This window comes from Colletotrichum siamense (genome assembly GCF_013390195.1).
Source record: "Colletotrichum siamense strain Cg363 chromosome Unknown KSG_Cg363_contig08, whole genome shotgun sequence".
NCBI lineage: Eukaryota > Fungi > Ascomycota > Sordariomycetes > Glomerellales > Glomerellaceae > Colletotrichum > Colletotrichum siamense.
Window position 1 is genome coordinate 1,526,730 of NW_023501021.1, and position 14,737 is coordinate 1,541,466.

Below are 14,737 nucleotides of genomic sequence, written 5' to 3' on the forward strand. Positions count from 1 at the left end.
TCACTATAATTTTTACCTACTTAAAATAACAGTAACAAATTAACTTAGATATATATTAACTACCTATCCCTAAGCATAAGCAAACACTCTGCGCGCGGTTTTCACAAAGCCTATCGCTCTTATCAGGCAGATTATCTATTTATCTAAGCTACCCCCTAGCAGCTAAAAAGCGCTATTTTAACCCCTATAATCTAATATACCCCCTTAGGGATAATTAATATAATTACATAATTATCCCTATAGCTTAATTAAGTATTTCTAAATAGCTTTAATTACTTCCTATTATTATAGTTTTAATAGTTTTATAAATTATAAAATAATAACTTTTCTTATTATAAGTAATTAAAATAATAGAATAAAATATCTTTTACTTTACTTAACTAACTTAAAGCTTCTAATTAGTTATAGTTTTATTAACTACTTTAGCTTTTTTTAAAAATAAGAAAGTAAATAAATAATTTTTTACTACTTATACTTCTTATTATTTTTCTTCCCTTTTTTCTTTAACTTTTAAGATTTTATAAATTATATATTATCTTTATACTACTTTTTTACTACTATACTAACACTTACTTTAAGTAAATTAAATACTTTATAATATCTTCTTATAATATTTTTAATACTAAGTATAAAGCTTACTTTACTACCTCTTATATTAGCTATATATATATATTTAAAACCTTTAAGTATTATTACTTAGCTTACTTCTTCTCTAGCCTCTCTAATAACTTTAAAGAGGATAAGCTAACCTCTTTTATTAATTTTAGCTATTAGTTTATACTCTTTTTATAAATATCTTTTATTATTAATTTTCTTCTTATAGCTCTTATCCTTACTTTACTTACTTACCCTTTTAGCTATACTAAGTGTCCTACTACCTAGCTTATTAAAGAGGAAGACCTTAATAATAGCTAAATTAAGAAGACCTCTATTAAGAAGAAGTATAGCTACCCTTCTAACGTCTAATACTAAACTAAGAAGGAAGCTAAAAAGAAGAAAGAGATTAAGAAAGCTAAAGCTCTTATCCTCTCCCTTATTAAGTAGAAGAAGAAGAACTATACTACTAAGCACTTTATTAAATATACTACTACTAAGAAGAAGAAATAAGAAAAAGAGGAAACTACTTTCTAAGCTATTTATACTAATATAAAGATTATTACTACTATTACTATTAGTAAAAAGGAAGAAGAAGAAGAAAGTAAAGTTATTATAAGCGCTAATAACCTCTTTAATTCTATAAACTCCTCTCTTAAGTTAGAAGATAAACTCTACTTTAGCTACTCCCTCTCTTTTAGTAGAAGCTATTTATACTCTAACTACTACCTCCTTAATAAAAATACTTATTACTACTACTATATAAAAAATAATAACTACTTTATAAATATTAAAGAGATTATTACCTTCTATTATAAGCTTTATAAAATAAAAAAATATACTAAAAATAGTAAGTCTATTTTAGCTAAGGTATAAATTATCCCTTATTAAGTATTTCTATATAGTTATTAATTTTTCATAGAGAATTAATATTACTTAAGAGGACCTTTAAGATACTACTTATAAAGTTATTATAGCTTATAAAGCTACTAAGAAGCAAAGTATTACCCCTCTTAAGTATATTTTATATATTTACTACTCTACTTTAGCTTTTATACTTTCTACTACTATACCTCCTTTTAGCCTATTTCCTCCTTATTTAGAGACTTTAGTTTATACTTCTCTTACTCTTTTAAGTATTTTCTCTAGTTCTTACTCTACTTTAAGTTACACTTAAAGTACTATTATAGCTACTTATTATAACTTTAACTATACTCTCCTCTATACTTCTAAGTTTAGCTATATTAACCTTAAAGAGTTTTATAACTAGCTTAATACCTTTAAGTTAGCTATCTCTCTAGCTACTTCTTATAAAGCTATCCTTCTTATTCCTACCTTTAAGAGTATTTAAATATTCTTATTTTATAGTTTTTTAGCGTTTTAGAAGCTTTAGCTTAAGATAGTTCTACTTTTAAGCTATAAGTTTATAGATATTTAGTCTCTCTAGTAGTTTTCTACTTTAAATAGAAGTTTTTTTATACTCTTTACTTCTTATCTCTATAACTCTTTATACTTATTATATAAGGTTATTTTAAATATTTTCTTTCTCTATTTCTTTCCTCTAGCTTTCTTTATCTTTTTTAAACTTAAAAGTATAGTTTCTTTTAAAGGTTTCTTCTTAACTAGTTATTCTTAACTATATTTAGAAGTTCTTAAAAGCCTACTATAAGAGGGATTTTATAAAACTATTTACTATTAGCTATATAAAAAAAGTATATACTACTAATATATACTTCTTATAGATCTCTTAATAAAGCTAATAGTTATAGATATTAATATAGTATAACTTTATTTAGAGATAAATAAGCTTCTTAGTAACTAGCCTAACTATCTACTAGTTATTATATTAGATTTATATTATTATAGGAGTACTTTTTATAAGTTAAAAGGATACTTTCTATTTTATCTCTCTAAGGAGTTATATTTAGAGAGATATTATAAAGCAGCTTATAAATATTACTTCTTAAGCTATAAATAAAAGTAAGAGAAGCTTTATTTCTATAGTTAAAGTTATTATAATTATTTATTTATTTATTTTCTATATAATAATACTTCTAAAGAGCTTTATTATAAATCCCTAAGAGCTTTTTTAATCTAAAATATTATTACTAAAACTTATATTAGAGGCTATTTTAAGAGTGTTATATAAGCTTCTAACTTTAACTCTATACTTAATATATAAATAATATATTTTATAGAGATATTATAAAGCTTAATCTATAGCTTATTAGTGTTTTAGTCTAAGATTTTAGTTAAAATAAGCTAAATAACTTATTATAAATATAAAATTTAGTCTTATTATTACTACTATATATAAAATAGTCCTTACTTTTCTCTAATAAAGATTAATTTTACTATTTAAAGCTTCTTTTTTATATAGAAGTAGCTTAATATACTTTATAAAGGTTCTATTTTATATCTTTAGAGAGTATCTTAATAAGAGGAGTCTTCTTACTTTTTCTATATAGACTAATTATAAAAGCTAAAATTTCTTTGTTTTTTAATTATAGAGAACCTTAATACTAAGAAACTATTATAAACTTTTACTACTTTTAAAGTAGTATCTCTTCTAAAGTTCTTTAACTACTTCTTTAGTTTTTTTTTAAAAAGCTATTAAGTAAATAAGTATATAGTTATTTATATAGAAGAAGAAGTATACTTAACCTTTTCTCTAGTAGTAATTCTTTTTTACTATTTATAAGAAGTTTAACTCCTTTAATCCCTTCTTAAGATAATACTACTATAAAAAAAAAAATTAATAAAATCTATATAAAGCCTTTTTAAACTTAAATATCTTTCTAAGCTTCTTATAGCTAAATAAAAACCTTATATATACTATCTTATTAAGCTTAATATATATAAATATATTTACTATATTATACTAAAGAAGCTTTAGGTTAAAGTAGTTTACTATAGCTATTAGAGTTTAAAATAATATTTCTATAAGAGTTATAATATAAGTATTTTAAATATCTTTTACTTATTAATCTCCTTAAATTATTAGATAAACTTTTAATTTTATAAGTTTACTATACTTATTAAGCTTATAAGTATATATTTAGTAGTATCTAAAAACCTATTAATCTCCTAAAGTATTTCTTATAATTTCTTCCTATAACTTAGACTTCTTATAACTTTATAAGTAAGATTTCTCTATTTATAGGAAACTTTCTACTAAAAAGTAGTAATTAAGTTTTAAGAGATTATATTTCTTTTTATAGTTTAGCTATTCTTTTTAACTTAAAAGTTATTAATATAATATTAAGAGAAGAGGTAACTCTTACTAATAAGTACCTATAAAGTATAAATATATAGATTAAGCTACTTTTAATAAGAGGAAGCTTCTAGAAAGTATCTTATACTTCCTTAAGCTCTTTCTAAAAGCTTCTAAGCTTCTAATTTCTACCCCCTCACTTTATAACCTTTCTACTATATCTATAAATTAATCTTCCTTTATAGCTATATAAAGCTAGCTAAGCTATATATATAGGCTATTTAAGCTATTTAGTTTCTAAAGAGTATAAAGATTCTTATATAAATTACTTCTTATTAAGAATATAGCTTTAAATAAAGTTCTAAGAGTTACTTTTATTACTAATAAGCTTATTTCTCACCTCTTTATATTAGAAACTCCTTAAAAAGCTTTATTAAGTATTATAAATAAGTTTATTAGTTTTAGAGAGAGAGGTAATATTAGCTAAAGCTTAAACTGTATATTTATATATAGTATTATTTTCTCTAGCTATTCTTAATTAATCTCTTCTCTTATAGTAGTTTTAATATAATTAAAGATCTTATTTATTTCCTTATTAGCTTCCTATTTTATAAGAGTACTATAAGATACTTTAATAAACTAAGTAATATATTCTTAGATTACCTTAAAATCTATAATAGAACTCTTCTACTATATATATTAGATTTCTATTATAAAACTTCTTCTTATTAAACACTATATCTTATATAGTAAATACTTTACTTTTTAATAAGTTCTATATATAGAAAGAATTACTTAATATATAGCTTAAAAGAAAACTAATAAACGCTCTTAATATAAGTTTCTAGTATTTATTTCTTTTAAGTTAAGTATCTCTAGTTATTATATATATATAATATTTATATACTTAAAGATATAAGAGGTTTAGCTATACTAAGTATAAGTTTTCTTATAACTAAAAATAGCTATAGAAAAGCTTATATAAGGTTTTCTATTCTTAACTTACTATTAATATATAGTTATATATATATATAGCTACTTTATTAATTTCTAGCTAAAATATATCTAGTAATTTTATATTTATTACTATTACTTTTATATACTACTTAATAGCTATAGCTACTTTTTCTACCCTTCTATTTTATACCTATATATATAGAGAGGATAGCTTAATCTTAATACCTCTTATATATAGTTCTTCTCTAACTTATTTATATTTTAATATTTTATTATCTACTTTAATTTCTTTAATTTAGATACTAAATATAGTTTAAAAGTAGTTTAGGAATTTATTTAGAGTATTAAAGAGTAAGTCTATCTTCTTACTTCTTAAATAGAAGTTTTAAGCTAAACTTAAAGCTTTATTAATAATAATTATACTTAAGGTATAACCTTTATATCTTTCCTTATAGTTATAGAAGTTTAAAGTAATTTTCTTACTTAGAAGGGCTTATATAACTACTTCTCTTAGCGTATATTACACTTAGTAATATAACTTCTCTTACCTATATATATTATAATTAGTAGTTAAGATTCTTAAGTACCTATTTAATATTTAAACCTTTTTTATAAAGTTAAATAGATATTAAAAGGCTTCTAGCCTTAAGTGTTTAAGCTTTTAATACTAAAGCTTTACTAATCCCTTAATAAGCTTATAATATATTAAAGTTATATAGTTATATCTTCTTTTTAGTTCTAAAGCTTTATTTTATATAAAGGTTAGTAAGAGTATAATTATAATAAGAGCTACTTTATTAAGTAGTCTATAATTAAGAATATATTAGTTATTAATATTCTTAAGTAAGTATAGAAATATATAATCTAACTTCTATAGATAGTTATTACTAAAGCTTATATCCTATTATATCCCTCTCTAGTATAACTTTTATAGAGATATTAAGTTACTAATAAGTCTAAGATATAGAGCTATATTAAATAGTTATAGTTTTATTATACTATTTATGCTTTTTATTAAGATTTTAGCTATACTATATACTTTAATAAAGACTTTATATATTTTAGCTTATAAGAAGTCTCTTACTAAAGCGCCTTATAAAGTAGTAAACTATCTTATATAATTAAATATATATATTATAGAGCTTAAGTTTAATATTATAGATCTTATAAGAGAGTATTCTCTTAATATTATAAATACTACTTTAGTATACTTTCTAGCTCTCCTATAGAGTTATACTAACTTTAAGGTATACTTTATTACTTTATAGATATACTTTATAAAAGCTTTATTATTCTCTATTCTTCTATTAAGGATATATTAAATAACTATTTAGGGCACCTACACTTTTAGTTAAATTATAATATTAATATAAAAGTATTTAGAGAGAGTATATATATTATAATATAGTTTATAATATAGTTTCTCTATATTTTAAGTATCTAAAAGAGATTTTTCTCACTTTTAATAAGTTCTTACTACTACTAAGAGTTATTTTAAGTCTTATCCTCTTTAAGGGCCTCTTCTATAGTTTATTTTATAGTTAGTTATTTCGTTAAGTTACTTAGATTTACTTAGTTAAGGTTCTCTATCTTAAACTATAAGGCTAAATATACTTCTACTTACTTTAGACTTCTATAGAGTAGTTTTAAGGTATATAAGATATATTTAAGTATTAGAAATAACTTTACTAACTATAAAGCTCTATTAAGTTATTAAGGGGAGCTTAATTATATAATAAGTAGATATCTATATATTAAGGTAGCTCTAAATAAGTATACTAATATATTTAAGAAACTAAATTGAGGAGTTTAAATTATTTAGAACTTTATAGTTCTGCTCTTTATAGATTATATTTTCTTATTAAAAGATTTATACCTCTATATCTTTTTTTATTAAGAAGAACTTTTAACTAGAAGCTATAATTATTATTATATATTTAGAGATTACTTAAGTCTTTTATTTTCTCTCACTATAGCTAATATAGGTCTTTAGTTTATAAAGCTACTTATTAATACTTATATTAATAATATAGTAATACTATAAAAGCTTTATAAATACTATCTCCTTTATAAACTACTAAACCTCTTATATACTTTTTATTATACTATCCTACTCCTTTTTAAAGAAGCTATAATTTACTCTAAGTTTATTATAGAGAGTATAGTTTACTTAAGAGAGATCTATAAGTTCTATTACTTAAGGAGTCTCTATATTATTCTTATAGAGAACTATTATAGTTATATTTCTTTATACTAAGTAATTAGAGATATAGAGAAGTCTTAGAAGTACTATAAGCTTCTAGAAAGTAGACTTATAAGCCTAAATAGTACTCTTAGAGAACCTCTTAAGGTTTATAATATACTATAACTAATAGGAGTAATAAAAAGCTTAGACTTAATTAATCTAAAGAACTTAATCTCTTATGCTTTTTAGAGGGATCTTTTTACTATTTAGAGGTATTATTATATACTTATAAGCTGTTCTTTAATACTATAAATAGCTTATTAGCATATTAGTTAATATAAATCAGACTATTAATTAATAAATTAACTTAGATATATATTAATTACTTATCCCTAAATATAAGTAAACACTCTACGCGCGGTTTTCATAAGGCCTATCGCTCTTATTAAGCGGATTATCTATTTATTTAGGCTACCCTCTAGCAGCTAAGAAGCGCTATTTTAACCCCTGTAATCTAATAGACAGACCTCCTAACTCCACGCCTCCTAACAATACACACAGCCTTCAGTCACATAATTATAACTCTCCTAATCTTAGCCGCACTATTCCTTGCGTGGTGCGGACATTATGAAGGATCTGTTGTAAGTTAGTGAGGAAGAAGAAGAGGGAAAGGTATAAGCCCTGCGCGCAGCAGAGCTTTTTATGCTTCTAGCTGTGAGAACCTCTTATAATAACCTCTTTAGTTAAGGAGTTATCTCTATTTAGTAGCGTTCACAGACAACCTCTTTAATTAAGGAGTTATCTCTCTTATAGTAGCGTTACTATAAAAGCCTTAGTAACCCTTTTAGCCCTAATATAATCAGCCCTACTATGTACAGCGCTACCAGCCCCACGCTGTACAGCTAACGCTATTACTATTCTACTAGTCTATTTAGCTAAGGTATGCATTCAATTTTATATAAGGGTTTACTTACTAGTAGGAATATATAGGGTTTCTATATAATTTTCCTTAATTAGTAGAGGGTATAAGTTAAGGTACTTATATAGTGTTTCTAGAATTATGCCTGTATATAGGGTGAATTTTACTATAGTCTTTTTATAGGGGGGCTGCGTTATAACTATAAACTTAATTTAGCTTATAAGCTTTATTTATTATTTATATTTTCTTTTTTATTTTACTTTATTATTTATAATATATCTTAAAAGTTTAGAAGTATTTTAAACTATTTAAACTTTATATAAAAAAGTATTTTTATAAAGTTATTAATTAATATTTTATTAATAAGAAAATATATAACTTAAAATAATTACTTAATATATTCTTAATAAAACTATATATTTTAGATATTTATATAATAGAAATAAGTTAAGATATATTCCTTTTTACTTATTATAAATTATATTATTTATTAATTATTATAATAGATCTTTTATATATCTTTAAAGCTAAGTTTAAGATTTCTAAAAAACTATTTAAAAACTATAGTTTTTTTTATAATATATTTTAAATTTAGAAGCTCTACTTCTATTATTAATATAGTTATTATATTTTAATATATAGCTTTTTATTAGATTAAACCTCTAAAAAAAAGATATTATAAAACCTTAATATAACTTTTATATCTCTTTATTATTAGTAAATAATATATTACTTATAATTAATAATATTTAAGTTATTTTACTCTTTAAGATATTAAAGTAAATTATAAAATATTAAATATAATATAAGTATTAAATTATTTAGTTTATAGCTTAATAATATCTTAAAAATAAGTTTATTAGGAATTATAATAGTAAAATATAAATAAATATAATATCTAGCTATATTATAATTAAAATATAGAAAATTAACTTAATTTTCTCTTAATATAAAAGAATTTATTATAAATTTATTTTTCTATTAAACTTTTTAAATAAAATAAAAAAAAGAAGTATAATTAGTATTTTAAAGTTAATAAAGTTAAACTTTTTTATAATTTACTTAATATATTAATTATATAAAAAATAGAGTTTTTATATTATTTAATTATAAATAATCTTAATTTCTAAATATTATTAAGCTAACTTTTAGTTTTTTAGTTTATATTTCTTTTTAATTTTCTTTATAACTTTTTTTATTTTTTTTATATAATCTTTATAATATAAAATAAAGATATTATTAATATAAATAAATATAAAAACTTTATTATTATAAAACTAAAAAAAAATATAAGTTTTTACTTATTAAATATAATTTAAAATAAAAAAAAATATTTAAAAACTCTTTATATTAAAATAAAAAAGTATTATAAAAATTATATAAAATATATTAAAGTTTAATAACTTTTTTATTTTTTTTAAAGTTATTTAATAAATAATAAATAATAAAGAAGTTATTTAGTTTATATATAATATTTAGAAATATATTAATAATATTAAATTAATAAATATTAAATTAAATTATATTATAAAAGCTATTATAACTTTAAATATTTTTATAATAAAAGTTATAATATAAGTTTATTTTAAAAAATACTTTTCTTAGAGGTTACTTTAAATATATATTTTAGCTTTATAGTAGTTAAAATATTTATATTAATTTAGTTTATATAAATACTTATTTAAGAAGTATTAATTTATTCTTTATTTTTTACTTATTTATAATATCTTAAATACTTATTTCTTTAAGTTTATTAATCTTAATATTATATATTTTAATAAAATAAAAGTAAAATAACTTTAATATATATTAGATATTTTTTTAGGTTTTAAATAACTTTATAAACTAATTAATATAGATTTTTCTATTTAATATTATAAATATATATTTTAGTTTTATTTAATAAACTAAAGTAAAAATAAAATAATAGAATAAATAATATCTTTAGTTTATTTCTTTAAGTATTTTTTATTATTTTAATATATATATTTTAAAAAAAATATTTTAGTTTTATTTTATTTAGAGGAATATAAAGTATATTTTAAAATAAAGAGATTACTTTAGTTTTATAATTTTAAATTAGTTTAAGTTAGTATAGTTATATATTTATTCTAATTTTTCTTTAATAGTATTTTCTTTTTTAGTTCTTAAATATAGCTATACTAACTAAATAAAAGTATTACTTTATAAAAGTAGTTATATATTAATATCTTTTATATTTAGATTTTATAAAAGAGGTATATCTATTTAAATATATATCTTATTTAAGATTATATTTTTAGTAAAGGTTATATCTTTATTAATATTTTAAGTTTTTTCTATTATATTATTATTTTAAATAAAGTTTAATAATAATATTAAATTTAATATTTTATATATCTTAATAAGGTTTAAATTTAACTTAAAGGTTAATATCTATCTCTTTTATTTATTATTAACTATTTAAAGTTCTTTTAATAAGAAAAAATATAATAATAATACTTTATTATTTATTATTAATATAAAATTAGTTTTATTTTATATTCTTAGAATCTAAAGTTCTAAAAATATAAAGAATATTTATTCTTATATCTTATTAGTAATTAAGTAAACTTTTTTATTTTAGATTACTATTTTTATATTATTTTTTAAGTAAAATATCTTTTTATTAAAAGTTATATTTTATATAATAATAATTTCTTAAAATAAAATTATTTAAATTTTATAGAAGTTATATAAGTTTATTATATAATCTATTAAGTATTTAATATATTTTTATATTATAATTTTAAAGTTATATTTATTCTTATTTATTTTATATTCTTTTTTAAAGAAGTATACTTTATAACTATATATATAAACCTCTCTTTATTAAGAATAAGAATTAACTAAGAAGTTTACTTTATAAATAAGTTTATAATACTTAATATAATCTTTTAATTAGTTTTTTTTAACTTAAATTAATAAAAGTTAGTTATAATATTAATAAAGATTTATATTATAAAAGAATATTATAGTTTATATTATTTTAATTTATAAGTTAAATAAAAAGCTTACTATTTAAAATATTATAATAGCTTTTATAATTAATTTTTAACTTATTTATTTTATAATTTTATTTAGTTTTTTAGTATATAAAAAAGCTTATTTAACTTTAATCTCTATTTCTAATATTTAAATTTAGAATTCTAATAGTTTATTAATTATAATTATAATATATTTACTATTTTATTTAATCTTATATAATATAAAGCTATATTATCTTTATATTTAGTATTTAAAAGTTTAAATAATAATAAAAACTAAATATTAAATCTTATTTATATATAAAAATATAAAGAGTTAATTTATATATTTATTTTTAATAACTAAAAACTATTTATTTATATTAAAACTTATTAAGTAGTTAAATAAGTTTTATAATACTTTATAAAAAAGTTATATTATTTTTTATTTTAAAATATATTATAATATAACTTACTTTATATATATTATTATATAATATTAATATTTAAGATATAATATATTTTAAATCTTTATTCCTTAAGTATTAAGAATAAGTTTTTTTAGTGCTTTTTAGTTAAAATAACTAAAATAAAAATATTATATTTCTATAATATTAATATAAGTTTAAATAAGTTTTTAAAAATATTACTTTATATAAATTATTATAAAAACTAATAAATTTATAATTAAAGTATTACTAAAAAGGATATATTTAGAACTAAAATATAAGAAATAAAATTAATAATCTATAAAAATAATATTACTCTTTTTTAAAAACTTCTTTATTTTTATATTATTTTTATAGTTTTTAATATAAAAAGTATTATTAAATCCTAAATACTAAATATTTATTTTTTATAATAAGTATTTTAAAATAATATTAATATAGAAGTTATTTATAAGAATAATATTTTAAAATATTAAGTTTTAAAATCTATTTACTCTATTTAAGATATTATAAAAAACCTTTATATTTTTTATTATAATAAAATATAAAGTTATATTTATTTTAATTTACTTTTTTATTTTATAAATAATAAAGTTTTTTTTAAAGAGAGAGATATTATTAATTAAATAGAGAGTATTATAGTTATTTAATATTATATTATTAGAGAGGATTTTTAAACTTTAAATATAAATTATATAGATCTTATTAAGTTTAAGTTTTAATATAAAAGCTTTTATTCTTTTTATTATAATTTCTATAATAATATCTTTAGTAATAATATAAGTTATTATATAAAATAAGAGGTTTATTTTAAAAATAAAAATAGTAATTAATTTTTTTAATTTATTAAAATTATTTTTAAATAGCTTTTTTTTATTTTAATTTTTATTATTTTTAAATTTAAAAGTATTAAAGTTCTTTATAATAAACTACTTCTTATAAACTATTTTAATATAAAGTTTAAAATATTTTAGTTTATTAATTTTAAAATAAACTTAAGTTACTTTTTTAAAGTTTATATAAACTTTTTTATTTATAAAAATAAACTTAAAATAATTATAAATAAATAAAATTTATTTATAATTTCTTCTATATATAATATAAAACTAATTTATTTTATAAAAACCTTTCTAAAATAAAATTACTAAAAATTATATTATTAAATTATTTAATTAATATTATAAAAACTTTATTAATATAACTTTTTAAATAAATATTTATTATATTTTTATAAAAAAGGTTTTTAAATATATTAATATATTAACTTATATTTTAAATCTTAATATTAAAATATTTTTATTTACTAATATTAATAAACTTTAGATTAATTTAAAATAGAGTAAAATAATATTAAATTACTTAAAAGAAGGTTCTTAATATAAAACTTTTTTATATTTCTAATAACTTATATTAAGAAACTTTAAAAAATATATTTTAAAAGTTTTTAATCTAAATATTAAAATTAATAATAAAACTTATTTAATTTAAAACTATAATATATTTTTTATAAATTATAATAAAATTAGTTAAGTTATTTAAAGTATAATATTACTTTAGAATATATATTAAAATATAAAAAATATAATTTTTATTTAAAAAGTTTTATTTAAATAAATATAAATTTTTTTTTTAAAATAATATCTTTAACTTATTTATTTAAAACTTTATATATTTACTCTTTTTATATATATTTTATTTTATAAACTATATATATAGTAAAATATAAAATATAAAGTTTAAAAACTTTTATAAATCTTTTTATAAGAAAAATAAATATAACTAATATTAATAGTAATAAGTTATTAATAATTATTTTAAACTTTTTTTTTCTAAAGCTTTTATTTTTAGTAATATTACTTTTTATAATAGTTTCTTAAGTATTTAAAATATTAAAAATATATAAAATAATAATTTTATTATAAACTTCTTATTTTATTTTATAATATTTATATTACTTTTTATTTTCTTTCTAAATTTAGTTATTAAATAAAAATATATTTTTAATTTTATTTAAATTAAAAGAAATATTAAAAATATTATTTAAGTTAATATATTTCTAAATATTTCTAATTTTTATTTCTATTTAAAAAGTAATATATTAAACTAAAAAATTATAATAAGAAATAAATCTATAGAAAATATTTAAATTACTAATTATTATTATATTAAAAATATATTATAAATTAAAAATAATTATAGAAATAAAGTTTTAAAATTAAAATAGAATATAATAAATATAAAATAAATTAAATAAAATTATAATTTATTTTATAAATAATAATTTAAAAATATAATATAAATTAAATTTATAACTATTATAAACTAACTATAATATATATATAATATTTATATAAATAAAATAGTTTAATTCTTTTTAAATTAGAGTTTAATATAAAAAGTTTTTTAAAAAGTAGATCTTAATATACTAGAATATTATTAATCTAAATAAGTAAGTTAGAAGTAAGTTACCTTATACTTTCCTCTAAGCGTAAAGCTACCTCAGATACTTAAGGGTATCACGATAATAGCACTAGCTAAGAGTATAGTATAACTAGCTCTATTAAACGAAGAGGTTAACTTGAGAAATCTCGAACTATTAAATCGAGTCCAGAAATACCTCGAAATCTCGGAAATGATGATAACTTTCAGTTATTCCTCCTTGCAGCCACGCTGTCCGACATAGAATGACCAGATTGATTAAGAACCTAATTGTGACACCAGCATCAATCAATTCTTCACGCAGCTGTTGGAACTTCTCCAGTTATATGCTCGCATCCAGCTCTATTGTTCCTCAGGGTTCTCGAAGCAAAATCCACCGCCCTGGAGCCTGCATTCACCATTCAGGACTTACCAGGTGGATTTAGAACAATTGGTACTACAGCGGCTGGAACGACTCCATCCCGGGTCATCCGAGGACGAGAATCTGCCACAGGAACAGCGCACCCAGAGTGCCATGTGTTCCCTGATTTGGCACTGCTGTGTTATCTGCTTGAACCGAAACTTTCTTCCAATTCCAAAGAGAACCGGGCCTGACCACGAAAATTCGGAAGCATCTTCCAGACAACTAAACTTTCCAGCTGCACCACAGCTTTTTGTTGAGGAGAGACTGCATCGCTGTCAGGCAAGCGCAGTAGCCATCTGCACCATCTGCAAAGAATTGGTGTGGCAAGGAGACTTCTTTCGGGTGAGTTACATTTCAAGTTGAACTTTGCTGTCGTTTTGCTTCCTTATTAACATGCCTTAACAGAATATTCATGTAGTTGGGTATGCATGTATGCAGAGTGCAATTGTCCTGGTCAATTATCTTCACCGTGCCTCAAGGCCCCATAGTCCTTGGATAGCAGACACCCTGAAGTTCATTTTCGTTGCTTTAGGGGCTGCGAGCAGTTTTTATACTCCCGCGAATGACTGGGTATGTTGAATTACCTGTCACTA